Raw genomic sequence first — 19,026 nt, 5'->3', positions numbered from 1 at the left:
TACGTATGCTCATAAGAACCACTGGAAGTGCGTCTGGCCAACTCAGGGATGTTGATGAACAAACTTTGGCAAGTCTGGACTTGATTGTACTGTTGATTTGCTCTACAATCCCTGAAGCTTCTGGTCGATAGCTGCAATGTAGTTTCTGATCGATACCTAAAGCTGAACATAGCATCTTCACTATTTCGCTGTTAAAATGAGTTCCTCTGTCCGATTCCAAAGAGGATGGCACCCCAAACCTCGGTATTAACTCTCTAAGTAACAATTTTGCTACTGTAAGTGTATCGCACCTACGTGTAGGGTAAGCCTCAACCCATCTAGAAAATATACAAACAATCACTAAAACGTATCTGAGTCTATTGCATTTAGGCATTTCTATGAAGTCAAGCTGCATTCTATTGAAAGGCCCCCCAGACCTCCCAATGTGACTCAATGTGACTGGTGTTCTCTTTCCTACGTTTAGCTGCTGACAGATCGCACATCGCTGACACACTGCTTCTGCCGCTACTCTAAACTTTGGATTAAACCACGTTTGTCTGAATACTCTCACCATAGCATCTCTACCTATGTGTGCTGATCCATGCAATTTCCTTGCCATTGGACTAACAAGTTCATTTGGTAAAACTGCCCTCCCATCGGCAGAGATCCAAAAGTTCATCTCACTTCTAGAACAACCCGCTGTTTCCCAACTCTTTTTCTCATCATCTGGTGCATTTTCCTGAACACTCTTTAGCTCATCCCACGTATCTACAGTATCCAACAACATTGTCAATTCAGTTCTTTCTTGGATTCCCCCTACTTTTACATCAGTGTGAGAATATCCCTGCTCAGCGCAGTAACGCGCTACTTCATCCGCATAGCGGTTACCTTGTGACACAAAATCTACATTTTTTGTATGCGCAGCACATTTGACAACTGCAATGGCTGCTGGACCTTGCAATGCCTCTAACAAGAGTCTCACGAATTCTCCATTCCTAATGGGAGAACCCGAGGAGGTCATATAACCTCTTTGAGACCATAACTGCCCGTAATCATGAACTACCCCGAAACCATACTGGCTATCGGTGTATATGGTGACTCGAAGTTTGTCGCCTGCTAAACAAGCACGCGTCAAAGCAACAATTTCAGCTACCTGAGCGGAATGTACTCCTTCCAGGCAAGCGGCTTCTATTACTCTCGTAATTGTGCAAACGGCATAAGCTGCTCTCAGCTGACCGATATCGTCTCTTACACATGAACCATCAACAAAGAAAATTTCATCTGGGTCAGTCAATGGCTCATCTACGATATCGGGTCTTGGTTTGGTGCATAGTTCAGTCACATCAAGGCAATCATGATCTGTACAAATTTCGTCATCGATCTCATTTGGGAGTGGCATCAAAGTTGCAGGATTCAAGACGGAGCATCTTTTTAGGGTCACATTCTCGGCAGCCAGTATGACTTGCTCGTAGCGTGTGAGCCTGCTATTCGTCAGATGCTGAGTCTTAGTCCTGGTCATTAACAATTCTACAGAATGTGGTACGTACACCACTAACTGATGTCCCATTACCACGCTTTCAGAACGTTCAATGCTGACACCCGTTGCAGCTACGGATTTGAGACATCCGGGCAACGCTGCGGCTACTGGATCTAATGTAGCCGAAAAATACGCTACTGGCCTACGCGCATCTCCATGTATCTGGGCCAAAACTGCTAACGCGCATCCCTCTCTTTCGCAGCAGTAAAGCAAAAATGGTTTTGTGTAATCAGGCATTCCTAAAGCCGGGGCACGACATAAGTCCTCCCTCAGCTGCAAAAACGCCATCAAACAATCTTTGTCCCATGGTACCGGATCACTTACTCCTTTGTGCGTCAGTTGTAATAATGGTTTTGCCTTCAGTGAGAAGTTGGCTATCCACTGCCGACAATAACCGACCATACCTAGGAACATCCTGACTTCTCTTTGTGTTGTAGGCGCATTCATTTTCATGATCGCCTCTATTCTGTCTGGAGACACCTTCCGCTTTCCCTTTTCAATCCTATGGCCCAAGTATTGCACTTCAGTCTTACAATACTGCAATTTACTTGGAGACACCTTGTGTCCATTCTCGGCCAAGTGATTCAGTAAGGTTATGGTGTCTACTCTGCAAGCTTCCTCAGTTTCTGACGCAACTAGGAGGTCGTCTATGTACTGGACTAGAACCGAGTTCTTGGGCAGTACTAGACTCTCAAGATTTCTCTTCAGTAGCTGGTTAAAGATCGATGGGCTTTCTGTATACCCCTGAGGGATACGACACCATGTTAAAACGCGATCTTCCAGCTTAAAAGCGAAAAGATACTGGCTCTCTTCATCTAAAGGAATCGAAAAGAAAGCCTGGCACAAATCTATCACGGTAAACCATTCAGCTTGGAACGGTATCTGAAATAATATCACTGATGGATTCGGTACCACTGGACAACATGAGACAACAATATTATTAATCTTTCGAAGATCCTGCACTATTCTGTATTTTCCACTAGGCTTCTGTAAACCCATAATCGGGGAGTTACATGGACTACCCACGATCTCCTTCAGTATTCCCTGTTTAATCATGGATTCGATCACAGGCTTTATTCCTGCAATCGTCTCTGGTGTCAACTTGTATTGTGGTGTTCTTGGATATTCGGCATTGAGTCTTACCAAGATCTTTACTGGCTCTACTCCTTTAATCAATCCTATTTCCTCTCCAGTAAAATCCCACACCTCAGCTGACACTTTCTCCCTCAAGTCCTGTGGAAGCTCCTCCGCTGTTAAGGTAGGATATAGTTCCACGCACTCCTGCGAGTTTACAACCTTAAAATCGGCATCCTCATCATTGGTCTGCACTTCTACTCCTTCAGGTGTGCAATGTATTGTGCAATTCAGTTTACACAACAAATCTCTTCCTAGCAAACACACAGGGCTAGAATCACAGATCACAAACTGATGTTCGTCACTGTAATTCCCTATCTTTACTGACACCGGTTCAGTCAGAGGATTCGTCATCCTCTTGTTTGCGACTCCTACCACCTGAATCGTCTCTCCCGATATTGGCAGACCTGGGACTACCGCCGACCTCAGCGTGGATCGAGTGGCCCCCGTATCCACCAAAAAGGTTGTAGGACATCCAGCTACTTCAGCCTCTACGTATGGTCCTCTCTGATCTACTTCCAGGGCTGCACCTAGTGTACAGTCTTCTTCCCTATTCACTCGTTGCCCTGTAAGAGGATCAACGTAGTAGCATTCTTCCCCTCCTACGAACAATGGCATTTGTCTATAGGTTTTCCCTCCATTTGAGATGCGAGGTGGTTGAGGAAACGGGGCTCGAGGAGTCTGAGTCCCCCCTTTGATAAACTTTCCCTTCGGGACTGCGGCTCCCTTAACCACGTTGTTCTGTACCTCTTCCTCCTCTTGTTCTAATTCCCCTGTCTCAACATTGTAAGGACACTCGCGTCGCCAATGCCCCACCTCATTACACTGATGGCACCTCGTTGTCTTTTTCAGTGTCGCAATATCCATTCTCGGTCTCGGTCTTTCCTCCTCATCTCTGCTCTGATTATTCTGTTTCCTTGCTTGTGTTCCTGTTCCCTGTTGCCGCTGTCCACCCTTTCCAGCTGCTTGCATTTGTACCAGCATTAGCTTTTCCTTGAGTTTCTTCGCTTTTGAATCTATTTCATCGCTACAGTACCTTGCATACCTCAGAATCTCATCTAAAGGTTTGTTCTGCCAACAGATCAAATGCTGTTGTATCATCAGGCTTATGTCTGGCCTTAATCCTAGAACGAACTTCGACACAAACTGTCCTATGTCCTTAGGATCCATTACATCTAACCCACTGTATTGTTTAAATGCTTTCAGCAGCCTTTCATAGAACTCGTGAACTGTCTCTTTAGGCTCCTGAGTTGTTCGATCTATCTTAACCCAGTCTATGTCTTGCACTGGCACTTTCTCTTTTAGCCATGTTATTACTCTTTCGTATTTTTCCATGACTCTAACTGATGGACCATTCGTCTGGGTATCTCTCGGAGGCTCACAAGTGGGCCATTCAATACTAAGTTTGCATGCCGTCCACAAATCTCCGGGTACTACGATATCGAACAAGGTGTTCAAATCGATCCACAGCACCTTAGAGATCTTCACGAACCTCTCTACCTGCTTGTACCACTCTACGGGGTTTTCTCTAAGCTTCGGGAAGGAATTAGTGAATGCCGCTAAATTCCCCCTACTCCAGGGTACATGAACGTAGTTTCCGTTCGCGATTTCTCGCAAAGGGAAAGCTTCCATTCGCATTAGGTCTGTATCCTGGGACTTCACAATTGTACTTCTTCTGACAGATCCCCTCTTAGACCACTTTTCCTCCCATCTATCCAGATCTCTCCATATTCTAATACACATGATCAGTTACCTTATGTGTACTCTTAGTCCAATTGTTCTACGTTCATCTAGGTCTCGATCTGTGCAATTTAGCCTATGATTGGGCTGTAAAGCTTTAGTTCGTGACATGTCTATCATATACTTTTCCGCTAATTCAGATAGTTTTTCATGAGCTGCCCTTGCTTTCCGAGTAACATCTTTGGATAAGAACAATATTTCATCTGGTGCGTACAGTTCCAACCTCTCTATTGCCACTGTGCCGTCAATTATTTCATCCAAGTCTGATTTTAAGCTCATTACATCAATCCGTCTGGCTTTTATTTCAGCTCTCAGTATGTCAGTCCTAGGCGGTTCGCTCATACCCCTCTCACCTCCACTATGCGCCCTACGCCTAAACACGGGTGAGTTATGAGGAGTTTTCCTTCCATCTCTTTGTTCCCACCTCTCTAGATCCCAAGCCTTTCCATCTTCCCGTGGGGTGTGGTGGAACATTACTCCATCCCCCATCCCTACATTGCGCCTTTTCGGCTCGGTTTCTCCAGATACGAGATAGGATCCACCGTTCTGTTCAAAACCACTGTAACTCGCTTGCTGTCTGGTGTCGCTCAATAAACGATAAGGTCCTTCATGGCTCTCCATGCTCCCGTGATCTCGATCCTGATCACCAGAAGTATGGCGAGACGTTTCGCGACTCCCTATATTCTCATGACTTCGTTCGCGATCACCGGATGCATGGCGAGACCCTCCACGACTCTCCATGTTCCCGTGGTTCCAATGTTGCACTGTTTCACCCGGGGTATGGTGAGTGCATCTGAAAGTATTTCGGTACTCCTGCGTCCTTCGTTCCCCCTCACTAAAGGTGACGCGAGGCACTTCGCCACACCCTGCACTCCTGTCATCGCACATTTGCCTATTGCCGCTGATAGTAGGACAATTATTTCCTCTACATTCCTGGCTCCCTCTCCCCCACTCCGGGCTGCTTTCGCCAGCTCCACAATGAGAGAGGATCCTGTTATCCTGGTCTCTCCACTCTGCTCCTGTTTCTAAACTCTTATTCCGGATCTCTTCGGCAGTATCCCATTCTTTCAGGTATTACCTTAATTCCTTATGGGATTTCGGTTTTGGTCCCCTTAAGTCCATTGGCCCTCTTTGACCCCCCTGTTCTACCCAGGGACCTATCGCGGCATCCAATGGGGTACTCCGACTCATCGGTGCTAGTATCTGTCTCTGAGGATTCATCATGGTATTCCTATTCTCCATCTCTGCCCTTTCCCTGTCCCATCGTGCCTGTTCCTCCAGCTGGACCCCTTCTGGGTTGTAGATTGACACAATAGGGCCTATGGTAACAGGTACCTGTAAAGCATCTGGCATTTGATAGGACCTTGCATGTTGCGTTTCTGGCACCTTCTGGACCACTAGTCTTCCCACTACCCTCTGTTCGGAACTAGATTGAGGTACTTCCTCATCTTTCTTGGTATCCCACTCCGTCACTGGGATCGATTTATATTCCCCCCATCTAGCTCCGTCTTCCTGTTGTAATATGGGACTTGCGGCCCCTCCGCTATACGTGGGTGGTCTATCTGTTAATAGCCTCTCTATCAGATCCTCCTCCGTCTCGCTTTCCTCATCTTCCTCTGGAGGTTTCTTTTCTCCCGTCACTTCTAGCATCGGGTACAGTTTGTCTACTTCTATCTTTTGTACCCTCCACTTTTTGGCTTCCTCATCCCATTTAGCATCCTGCACTGCCTTTACTGATCGTCTCACTCTTTCTTGTCGCCTCTTTACGCTCTTTTCGTGTGCTGCTCTAAACCATGCACTAAGGGCTTCAAACTGTGTTGGCCTCGGTAGAGGTCTTGTTGCAAGCATTACCGCTTTCAGTTCGTTCAACACGTCTAGCTTAAACGTTCCGAATCTCGGAAACGTCAGTTCCTTATTCCCTTCAGTTAGCTTATTCCACTCGGAGATCCATAGTATCGAGTGTAAGCCTACATTTACTGCCATATGATAAGCTGGTGTGCCTTCTGGTGGAGCTTCTTCTCCGGCATATAAGTTTCTTCTATTCCTCCTAAAGAGTGCTCTTAAACTCTTAAAACACTTCATTTTCGGTAATCTACAATTTTCCCTTTACTCTTCCTTGTTTACGTCCCGATGACAACCACCAACCAATCCCTACGCGGCTCTCGCTAATCAGCCTATCTCAGCGCGACTCTACGCTGACCGACCAATCTCAGCGCGGCTCTACGTTGACGTATGATAAACTAACCAATCTCAGCGCGGTTCTATGCTGACGTCACTCGTTCCCTCTGCAGCAGTTCTCCTTCTTTCTCAACTCGTCTCACGATCTCGCATGCGTTTTCATTCATACGCCGAAAAATGACTACTTCCGTCCAAGCGATCACTTTTCTCTGACTGTACGGCCACAGTCTAACTGTAATTGTCACCTCAACTGGCAAAACGTCTTCCCTCTTACGGTCAGACAATCGCCTCAACTGATAGGTTACTTACACACAGTAACGTACGACCAGCGTCCGTTACTCATACACTCACTCTTACGCTCCCCCTATCATCGGTCTGTCGGGCGATCAATGGTACCTCATGACCCCCTTTCAATGGTAGACAAATTACTCTGGGTGTTCGATACACCCGAACCACTTAAGTCCTTCCCTGGAGCTTAAGATTTCATCCGGTTGCGCGCGCTCACAACCTTCCCTCAATCACACTACAGGCATTCAACTCCGCTTGACATTACAACACAAGTACAACACAAAATACCGCAATCTTACAACGCATGACCCTTATACTCACTCTCGACCGACTCTGCTGTTTTTCTCTCAACACACCGTCAGCACCGTCTTCGGCAGGGATTCTTCTGGTCGTCGATGACTAGGGACCTTGGGGTAATCTAGACCTGACCTAGGTTGTCTTCCTCAAGAAGAGAACCATCTTTCTCTGCTACCAACTGCGGGGAATGAGATTTTAATATCAATTTATAATCAATTTAATAACTTATCTCATTCGTCAATTTTGGATCGATTTTTCTCTGTCATTGAGTAAAAGACAAACCCCACATAGGTTAGATAAACCCCATAAACTGACGCAACTCTGAAAGACCACTGACAACTGATGAAGTTTTGAAAGTTTTATATAAAAGTCAAGATTTAAATGCGAATACAATCCTCTCAGGATAAATCTCAAAAGTATACAAAAGAATACAAGATCAATTCCAAATCTCCAGATTAAAGCATCAATACAATGTGGTCTTGTTGCATCATCTACAGAAAGAGAAAATTAATCAGGTTAAATCTGTCCCTACTCTATACTAAATGACATCCCTACTTCGCAAGTTCCTAACCTAAAAAGGTGTCAGCAGTTTGACTCCCAAAGAAGTTCAAACTCTCTTAGCCTCTAAAGGTAACTTAAGCTTAAGAAGCAGTACCCTTGCTGCCTACCCATCCGCTCACTAAGGGTCCTCGGCCTACTGCTCTCTTGCGCTCTGATCTCTCTCAGCGCATCTGCTCAAGTCATCTGCTCTTCACCCTTCTCTCTCTTCTCGCTCTGAGCAATTCGCTTTCGCTGTTCCCTTCGCTAATTGCTAACTTCTCCCCGGGGTGCTGTCCCTAAAATACACAATCACAGTATGGGTGGAACGCCCCTTCGACGCCCACCACGGACTTTCCCCGTGAGGTCATCTTCTAGTTTTTTCCTTGCTTCGTCTCTTTCGCGTCGTCCGTTAAGTTGACCTTTCTTCTTTAGACGCCATCTTCGTCTTCTCGTTGGTGACTTCATCGACATTTCAATTGACACTTTCAGAGCATAAGTCAATAACCTCAGCAGAACTTTAATCTTTATAGTTATGTATATAACCTTTCTTGGTCCTGTGAACGGTCATTTCAAAACAGGATTCAAATTCCAAGCGTCTCCTCTCACGTTTAGGCCATAAACTCCGTCCAGCATTGTCACCTTAAATCTAACAAGAACTAGACTTCTTGGCTCTTACGTTCACAGCAAGACTATTCACGACTCCTATGAGCCCACTAAATTACATACAGCGGACTACCCTCCTGCGAACCCTTGGTCAGTCAGGTTAAAATCACGTATAACCTTTAACACACATTTATATACAATCGCATTTAGCAAATCCTTTACATATAAGTGAATACATTGTACATAAAATATAAACTACGTAGAATATAACTTTTATATTCTTATTTCTTATATCGCCGTGTATGCTCCCTGCACATTTCTCCATGTTACATTTCACGCCATTTCTTCATTTAAAGTTACACACGTACATGAATTCTACTTTGCACGTTCTACATTTCGTAAGTATTTCTACACCTTTCGACATTAGCCCACTACGTATACGGGCCCTCTAAATCTAATACATGTTCTAAAGTGAATATAGTTACATTTCCTATATTACTCTTGATTATATCGGTTAATTATATTTTATAAGTGTCAACTTCCCATTTCGATAAGCATTTCATTCCTACGTTATACAATGTGCTTGTGAATATGGTTCATACATATGTTTTATTCAAATTGCGCTCTCTCAGTGATCTGTACTCTTCTGTGACCCTTCCCACTAATTTAAAGCAGAAGAGATACCGCAGGCCTTGGGCCTCCCAGTACAAAGTCCAAACCTTCTCTAAGTAGAACTGGGCTGGCCCCCTGTTAAGCTGCAGGCCAGGGATCTATTGCAGGAAGATGGGCTTAGCAGAAAAGTGAGAGGGCACAAAACATTGTTCATATAGGCAGTGGCACGCACATGACTCCCTTCCTGCCTCCTTCAAAACTGGGCAGGTCACCTCTCTGCTTAAAAAACCGACGGCTGAAGCGAATAACCTCAACAACTGCCGCCCAACCACTAACCTACCCTTTCTTGCGAAGATCACAGAAAGATGGGTATCGAAACAACTCTCTCGTCATATCAAGGACAATGATCTTCTTGACAATTTTCAGTCCGGCTTCATCCAAAACTGCAGCACTAAAACAGCCCTGCTGCAAGTGATTGATGAGGCGCTGCGGATACTCGACTCGGGGGGGGGGGGTATTGTCTTCTAATTCTCCTTGACATTTCTGCAGCCTTTGACACTGTCAATCACAACACTCTCCTCAACACTCTTCATCAGATAATGGGCATGGAGGGCACTGTGCTTAAATGGTTTGCTTCCTTCCTCTCTGATAGATGCCAAATGATAGAAAAAGCTAGCGAACAGTCTTTCATCTCCTTTGGCGCTAGGTAAAGGTGTTCCTCAAGGCTTTATACTTGCACCACTATTAGAGAAGAACAGTTGCACTCCTTTTTGAATGGCGAATGGGTAGTACGTGTGTTGTGTTGATGAGTAGGTGCTGTTTGGTGTACCCTTCTGAGTACAAGGGTCCTGTTTATGAAGTAAGTAGCGTTATCCAGATCGGGGGTAACGTCCCCAAACGCACACAATGCAATAAATCTTTCAAAAGTTTGTTATTAGTTAAAACGAATAAAGTTTTATTGAAAAAGTGTTCAATTCTTTTAGTATTTCTTCATATTTGTTTTCGATGTTCCAATCACATCAAACATTATTCATGATTTTATTATCATATCAATTGCCCAATGCATTTTGGGCACTGTGGCCCTTCTTCAGGGGCTCAATCTCTAATCAAAAAAGGATATACATCACTATTAATTCAAGAAGCATTGTTAAATTCAAAAACATTGTTAAATTCAAAGTTAAATTCAAACAAACATTACGTGTCATTTTTCAAAAGTTCGACATCCATTTGTGGTAGTCACTTGAAGCTCAAAAACCTTATATCCCTCTAGGTGCCAGGTATTATTTTGATATTGCGTCTCTTTGGTGTGTGGACGAAGCACTGAAGAGAATGGGTCATGTGCTGATACAGTAGTTAATGCAGAAAACTCTGTTTATAAACGTGGTCGTCAAATATCTAATCATAAGCATGGAAAGTTAGTGAGAGCATTGCCGAAAGTAAGCTATCCTCGTGTAAACCCGATAAAGCATAACGCTATGTCATAGTCATACTTTCAATGTCGCGTAAAGCAGGGTGGTTGGTATAATGTAGTATTCCAATTTCACTCACAGGTTATGTCTAAAGAAAACAGTGAACGTTGGTAAAACACTGGGTTCATAAAGATAAACGCCGACATCTGGCCGTTAGTGCACAGTGATTAACATACCTTGTCAAGTCTGGGACATTGCGATCCCACCGTTCGTTACACTGTGATCAGTCCGTGTTCTAAATATAAACTAAAAAGCGAAAATCGTCTCGGTCAAAATGCCGTGGAGATGCAAATACTATAATTGCGGTTGATTGAAGTTGGCGTCTTACCGAACATCAAGGGACTCGCGACATGGTTATCGCCGTTTTGCAGGGAACATCGCTGGAAAGCCAGCAATATTCCCTGTAAAACGGTGTCAACCTCGCTATCTCTGGAAATGTTATTTCCCTGGAGTACCGCGTTGTTAATAATGCGCTACCAGGGCAATAAATTCCGGAGATAGCCTGCGATAAAAAAATTATCTCTAAGCACGGCCAGTGATAATTATCGCTGGCTGTTGATAATATGGCCCTAAATGTTGCGTTGTGCTACGTGCACTGGGCGGTGTGTATTCTCTTTGTCTCAAGCCGGGTTGTTTAGAGCTTGGCCAGATGATGAAGCGAGGAAGAGGAGAAGAGGTCGAGGCGTGGCCTCGAGGGCAACCCTGGGTTCCCTGGGAACAATCGCGATGGGCTGTTTTCATTCCACTTTGACAGCCACTTAGAGCAGGTGGTCAGGGTGGGAGCGAGCGGACTGCGGCCTGCGGGGCACACTGGGAGGATGTGGCGTCATTGGAGGATGTGGCGTGCACAACAGTTTGTGTACAGGCTCTCACCTTGAGCTGGTGGACGTGGAGAGCGCACGTGATTTGCTCACGGGAGGGACCCCCATGGAACTGACTCACCCTGTGGCACCCCAGCATACACGCGTTGGCAGATGAGTGTGCCAAGGTCCAGTAAGCGCTTCTAGGGTGGTGCGTTAACAGTACCTATTTACCTGCCCTTTTAATAAACCACTTTAATGCCGTGGCACTGCTGGATCTAAGGGCAGTTATTTCTGCACTAGTGTGAGATCCAATAAGAAAGTGCCTTAGGTCATGGTTGCCATCTCTGCCTTAAAGTGGCAGGTGCTCTTTTTTACTATGCCTGGAAACTGCGAGTTCTGCTACACTTTGAACACAGTTTGGCCCTTGGGGGCCCTTTTGTTGTTTTTCCTCGTTATATGGCAACCTTTACTTTAGTCTCCCATTATTCCTGTCACCTAGAAGATTTGCTGAATCCTCTTTCATTTCATTTTACGTGCATTAGTCCAGTTGTTTTAATTGAAACAAAGAAAAACTACCATTCCCAGAGTGCACTGATTCGTTAAAAGAAATACCAAGAGGGCCAGCGTAGTGTCCTGGTGTCAGTGTATACTACTCCTCTAGCAGCCCTAAAAGGGCACAGAGCTAATTCGCTTACCATGATGTCAGCCTCTTAACTAATGCAATTACTGGTTGGTAAGTAACAGACTGGCCAAGTGGCCCTGGCTCACAGATGTACTAACAAGCATTTGCAATGCAATAGTTCTCGCAGTTACGCGAGTTTGAGCTATTGACATTGCAAATGACAATGCCTTTTATTTTTGTTTTAAAACATAAATAAAAAGCATTGTCATTAATAACTTGTGTAACTGAGAGACCTATTGCATTGCAAATGCTTGTTTTTTTAAATGTTATGACGGGGTCAACGCTAGCTGCGTCATAGCACTTTTTGTTTTACCTTCTCCCATCCAGTTTCTTCTACCCCCACCCCGCCCTATCCTGCAGTGCAGTGCCACTAAGTGTGCAAAAACAGGGCAGAAACAGTGGGGCATATTATCAAGGGGGTTTATCTCCGCTTTTTTGGCTTTAAAAGCCAAGAAAGCGGAGATAAAATTATCTCCCTATTACCTAGCTGTCGCTAACACCAGTTAGCGACAGCTAGTAGGAGATAGCGACCATCTTGGGCCCCACTTTGCATGTCAGTGATATTTATCACTAATGACATGCAAAGTGGGCGTGCCAAGATGTTAGCGACTGAAAACAGTCGCTAACATCGCTATCTCCTACTACCAACTTTTGGAGATATTCGCGCTAAGCGCGAATATCTCCAAAAGCTAACACCTGCCCTGAGCAGTTTTTAGCCATGTTATCCAATGGGAGGTGGATAACATGGCTAAGAGCATTAGCTCGGTAATGCATGAATATCGCTGACTTTTCAGCGATATTCATGCATTGCGGCCGATTTTTATCGCATTTGCGATAAACCTTGGTAATACCAAGGTTTATCTGCGATAAAAATCGCCGAAGCTCAGCGGTAAATTTTTGTCTCTAACCAAGCAATAGCGATAATTATCGCTATTGCTTGGTAATATGCCCCAGTGTGTCAATAGCAATACTTCATGTGCCAAGTGTTCAGGCATAGGACCCGATTTAGATCTTGGCAGACGGGTTACTCCATCACAACGGTAAAGGATATTCGTCCGCCGAAATATAAATCCCATAAGATATAATGAGATTTATTTTTCGGCGGATGGAATATCCATCACAGTTGTTACAGAGTGATCCGTCCGCCAAGATCTAAATCAAGCCCTCAGTGTTACAACTGGAGCATTACCTGCACTAGGGGTGAGCAGAAGAAATGTGGTTTCATTTCTACCTGCACCAGATGTTCTAATATTGTGTATACATATACTATGGACTGTTTTTTTAATGATTATATATTTTTTCTAATTGAAGAAGGTGTCTTTGATTGAGACTAGCAGAGGGTGACAACAGCAGTACATCTTTCAGGCATGTAGAAATAACCACTGGTTCATGCAATGATAAGTATTGTACTTAGACTAATTTTTTCGATAATTACATCTTTTAGATGTTTTTGTACCTCGTTCTCATTTAGAATAACAATTCTGTACCGGTTTTAGGTCTTGGCTGCAGACATGCCTCCTGTTTCCAATACATAACATATACTTAGAATAGAATTTAGGGGAGCCCCTTCTTCATGAATGGATGACTTTGCTGTCTCTCTCAACTGTCTGCTCTTTATTCGAGTGTTTTCGTCTCTCATTTGAGTCTCACAGTGTTCTGATTGGATGAGTTGTATCCATCCAGTGCTGTCATCAGAAGCATTTTTCCTTTTGTTCCTTTTGTGGTTTTTCTGTAGCATTTGACGTGAAGCGTTCAATGGAAGTGGATGGCCACTTCCTCTTTCCGCTCATATTGGTCTTTCTGACTGGCCTTGTTCCCGCCCCTCGCTCCTGGCTCATCTTGCCATCATCGCTCCACTTGCTTTGGTGCCAACCCACTTCTTCTGGCTCTCTCACTGTCATCGCACCCTGCCTCAGACTAAGGACAGGATACACCCATCTGTCTGGGAAGTTATGTTATCTAGCATTTAACCTCTTGAGCACTCATGACGAGGTCAGCTCGTCATGAGCCACGACGCTCCGGTGCTCATGACTACCTGAGCTCGTTATGACCGCGCCTGTTGGATGGAACGCTCGCACGCTGGGCTGATTCCCCTGCTGTGCTGAACGGGCACAGTCATGACGAGCTCAGCTCGTCATTAGCAGCGGAGCGCCGTGGCTCATGACGAGCTGACCTCGTCATGAGCATGGGGGCACTGTACGCGCCCCACCGCCCCCCAGCACAACGGGGGAATCCCACCAGCGGCGAAGGGGTTAAACTGGTGCAATCTGCAACTGAATTTGCAGTTACCAATTTTACATAGTAGTGCTGAGATAAGGGTTCAAACCAAAGTCTCCAAACCTGAGGGCAGAGAAAAAATCTTCTCAGACCAATACCATTGCCAATGCAAAGGTGCCCTCAAAACCGATCTCCTCCTCTTCACACACAATACTGACCTATGGATCAGGTCCCAACACAATTTTCTCCCATCCTTCTCTTTAACATATCCTTTGGTTGCAAACTCCAATGCTTTTTTCCCTTTCACCCTCGGGCAACCTTTCTATCTCCCTCTACAACAATGGGAAAATCATGTTCCAAGCCAACAACACAATCCTGTCCACGATCAACCTTCTTTACACCACCCTCAAGCCCTCCGACGATCCTCCACGCTCCACTTCTCCGTTCATCCATAACACCCCTCACCCACTCCCCATCCGTTTGTCATAATTCCTGTGCATGCCCATTGTCGTTTTCCCTATGTTTTCATGAGCACATTGCAGACAGTCCTCTGCTTTGCGCATGCTACTCTACAGACATGTTTTTCTTTGTGCCACACTGTACTTTCACACAGATCACGCTGTTGGATGTATGAAGTTACAACGCATACTTTTAAAACGCCTACCTTTACAACACATTTTTTACACTGCAACATCCATTACAACGCATACCATTACAACGCATACTATTACAACGAATACTTTGAAACTACCTTTACAACGCATTCCACTACAACGCATACTACATTTACAACCAACGCATACCATTACAACGCATAACATTACATTGCATGTAAGGTAAGTATTGGATAGTGTAGGGGTAAAAATTTCTATTCTAACTCCCGGGGGTGCAACAGTAGGGTAAGTGTTGGATAGTGTAGGGGTTAAAATTACTATTCTAACTCCAGGGGGCGCAACAGTAGGGTAAGTGTTGAATAGTGTAGGGGTAAAAATTACTATTCTAACTCCATGGGGTGCAACAGTAGGGTAAGTGTTGGATAGTGTAAGGGTACTATGTGTTTTAATGCTATGCATTGTAATGGTATGCGTTGTAATGACTGCGTTGTAATGGCATGCGTTGTAGTGGTGTGCATTGTAGTGTCATGCGTTGTAATGGTTGCGTTGTAAATGCATGCGTTGTAATGGATGTTGCGTTGTAAAAGTTTCGTTGTAATGGTAGTGCGTTGTAAATGTTGCGTTGTAAAGGTTGTTTCCCACGCTGTTGCTTTTGCGTTATGTTCTTTCCCAGGATTTAGTCTGAACATGTAGACAAGGTCGAACAGCAATCCGCCCTTGATATTCTATTCTGGTCAGGCACTAGCAACTAGACAAAACACGCAAATGCAGCTGTTGTTTGGGAACACGTACTTTTGTCATATAGGTATGCACAGATAGGTGACACACACTTGGAGAGGGACCTTTTCAGGGAGTAGATCGTGGCAGCACCTGAGATGTAGAACTTTCTTCTGTCTAAACTAAGGTACAGGGTCTGCTGCTAATACATAGAGATCTTCTGATATATAATAAGTTTGCTTCTGTAGGAGTGGAGAGAGGTTAAGCAACACAGTCATATATAATGACAGCTCCATTTTTGATTGACAAACTACTTGCTAGGTTAACCGTTTGTGTGTTAGGAATTTCCCTACTTGTTGTGGCACATATAGGGTATACTACAGGGTTGTAGTTAAAATAAACATTTTAAACTTTCCTTGTGTCTCTGTCAGAAATTATTGTGGACTAGTATGAGTGTGAGAGCGAAAGGGTGTGTCCTGTAACCACGATTCCTTAGAGGGTCAGAGTGTTGTGTTCTGGGGTGGTTAATCGCTTGCTCCTCTGTGAATGAGTAGGAGGGCAAGTGACACACTATAGCTAGTCGCTCCTAGGCTCATGGGTACTCATTTGGTAGGATGACTCAGTCCTTGCCTATTAAGGTTCTATAATGCCAAGCATAGTTATGTGACTCCACAGAATCCCTGCAACACCTTATGGTATACTCAGACAGCCCCTCTCTCCCTGGACTCTCCTGCAATCTAATATGCCCCCCTCAACTCATTACCCACCACCAACACCAGACAATGAACACCCCCTACAGACCATCTCTGCACCACCCATCTCCAACCTCCCACAGCAGTATATCCCACTCCGGTCAACTTCTCCACCTTTTTCATCATTTCACAGTTGACCCATATGCCTCCTTGCCCCTCCCCTCCTTTATCGCCCACTGTTCTAACTTTTCCCAATACCAGACACCAACAACCCACATCTCCTGCAACCATAACTGGTGAACATAACTGGCCTCTGCTCAACAAGCTCCTTTCCTTGTTCTCTCACCTCTCTCGAAGGATCAACATCCTCTCATCTGCTCTATCCCATCTAAGCGTTCTCTCTATCCTCCTGTTGCTGCTCCCTCCTTCATCTCCCACCGCCCCTCCACCACATACCTTCCAACATACAGAGAGACAGCCATCTAGCCAGACCCAAACAGACACAATCTCCCCTAGACTTTCTTAGATCTATCCTATCTCCAAGAGAGCAACGCAGCTTCAAGTTTCACTCCCCCACCGTCTATTCTCACAGTGAGCTGCCCGATCTCCACCATTATCTCATACTGCAGTCAAACTCACACACACCATCCTGGTGTATATTTATCCCCTCTTAGCTTATCACAAATTTCATCCTCTCTCCCTGAAAACCCTAGTAAGAAAGTCAACAGCTTCTCCCTGAACTGCATGCTGCACAGTTGTCGGTCTGCAGTTGAATACTGTCTAGCAATATCAGCCTCGATCCTGGCCCATTATATTGATAGCCTGTTCCTCACTGAAACGTGGCTCAACAACTCATCTAACCACACTCTAGAGCTTCTACTTCCTCCCAATTGCTCCATCTTATGGAGAGGCCAGAAAGATAGATAAGGCAGAGATCTCACACTCATTCACAGAAACTCACTGAGATGCAGGATCCTCCAAACGACTCAGTTTCAGTCTTTTGAATACATGTTGATGGAAATGCCCACATCCGCAACCTCCAACATCAGACTGAATGTGATTTACCATCCACTGGGTCATAACAAATTCTTTATCAAGAATGCATGGATCTCTTACCCTCTTAACTGATCAGCTCAGACAACATGATCTTCCTTGAAGACTTCAACATCCACTTTGGAATCGAGAGTAACAACCTGGTGGACACCTTTACAGCCTTTCTAAAAGACAATGATCTCCACCAACACTGCCATAAACCCACACACCACAAATGCACCATATTGGACCTGATAATCTCCGATTCCCCCAATCTACAGTCATAAAACACCATTCCAGTCGACTTTTCCGAACACATGCAGATCCCATTCTCCTTCTCCCGCTCTTATACCAAAACTTCTGGGCAACCCAAGAAAGAGAAAATATGGTCCAGGGACACATCCAACCTTGACACAGAAGCCATGGCTATCATGGCCCTTCCTACCCTAATCTCGATTACACTCCACCTTGATATTAATGAGGTCCTGAAAAATATAACACCTGCATGGAATCCCTTATCAACAAATTTGTACCCCTCAATTGCAATTTATCTGAATAAAAACCCTCTAGTCCTTGGTTCTCCAAAGAGCTTCACAATGAAGGAAAGATTATCACAAAGTGTGAGAAAGAATAGAGACCAGCATCCTCTCACCTGAGTATAAATAAGCTTTGCAAGCAAAGACTGAATCCTTACAGCCAAATCCTCTCATTTCGGAGCACTCGTGAATTCTGCAAAGAACAGACCAAAGCGCCAGTTTGAGATTCTTGCACAAACTACAAACCCCTCCTCCACTTCATTCTTGAGTCATCATAGCCCACTGCAAAAACTGCGTGGATTCCTGTGATAGAAAAGTCTAGGACATCCATATATCGCTACACACCAGTGAACCACCAGAAGCTGAGATTCTACCCTGCAAAGCACTTCATTTATATCATCTTTCTCCCCAATTTCTGAACAAGAATTATAGCGAACAATCTTCAAAGTAAAACACTTGAACCACCTTTAGGACGCAATTCCAGGGTCTACCAGCAAATCTCTTGCCGCACATCTACTCCCAGTAATGACCAGCATGGTCAACTCCTCTCTTTAACAAGGCCTATTTCTAGAACGAAAAAGTGGATCATTTCTCCTCTCTTGAAAAATAAATCTATCAACCCAGAGAACATAAACAACTACTGCCCAGTCTCCTCACTTTCATTTTTAGGCAAAGTCAATGAAAGTTGAGTTGCGTCTCAGCACACTACAAACATTCAAGCAAACAACCTCCTAGGCACTCTTCAATCAGGTTTCCGCCAGGGCCACAGCACAGAAACTGTGATCCTCCAAATAGTTGATGAATCCCTTAGAATCCTTAACTCCAGTAACTCCTGCCTTCTGGTCCTCCTGGACTTGTCCGCTACATTCGACTCTGTCACCCATCTGGACCTCCTTCGCACTCTTGAAGAACACATTGGTTGTGGAGGCGCAGTCCTAAATTGGTTCTCCTATTATCTAACCAACCGCTCCCAAATTGTGAAAATGGGCAACTCGTTCTTGAGACCAGTCAATGCACATCAAGGGGTCCCGCAAGGCTCGATACTCTCCCCAACCCTCTGTAACCTGTACCTAGAGTCAGTATGTGTGATTCTCAGAAACGCTGGGATTCTCTTCTACCTCTACGTATACATGAAAATCTCTTCCCCTGTCCTCCTTTCAATCACGTTCCTAAAGATTCAAAACTGGATGTCTGATCATCATCTAAACTCTAAAGCTCAACCAAACTAAAACAGAATTTCTTTTGATCTCACCTCCGAAAGCAAAAACCCCAATACCGGAATGGATGGCCAACTTTCCCACCCTGAATGGTTGTCCTGCCATTGCCCAGAGTACTAGATCCCTTGGTATCACCCTT

The sequence above is a fragment of the Lissotriton vulgaris genome, chromosome 10 (assembly GCF_964263255.1).
Source record: "Lissotriton vulgaris chromosome 10, aLisVul1.2, whole genome shotgun sequence".
Classification (NCBI taxonomy): Eukaryota; Metazoa; Chordata; class Amphibia; order Caudata; family Salamandridae; genus Lissotriton; species Lissotriton vulgaris.
Note: the sequence above shows the minus strand (reverse complement) of the source record.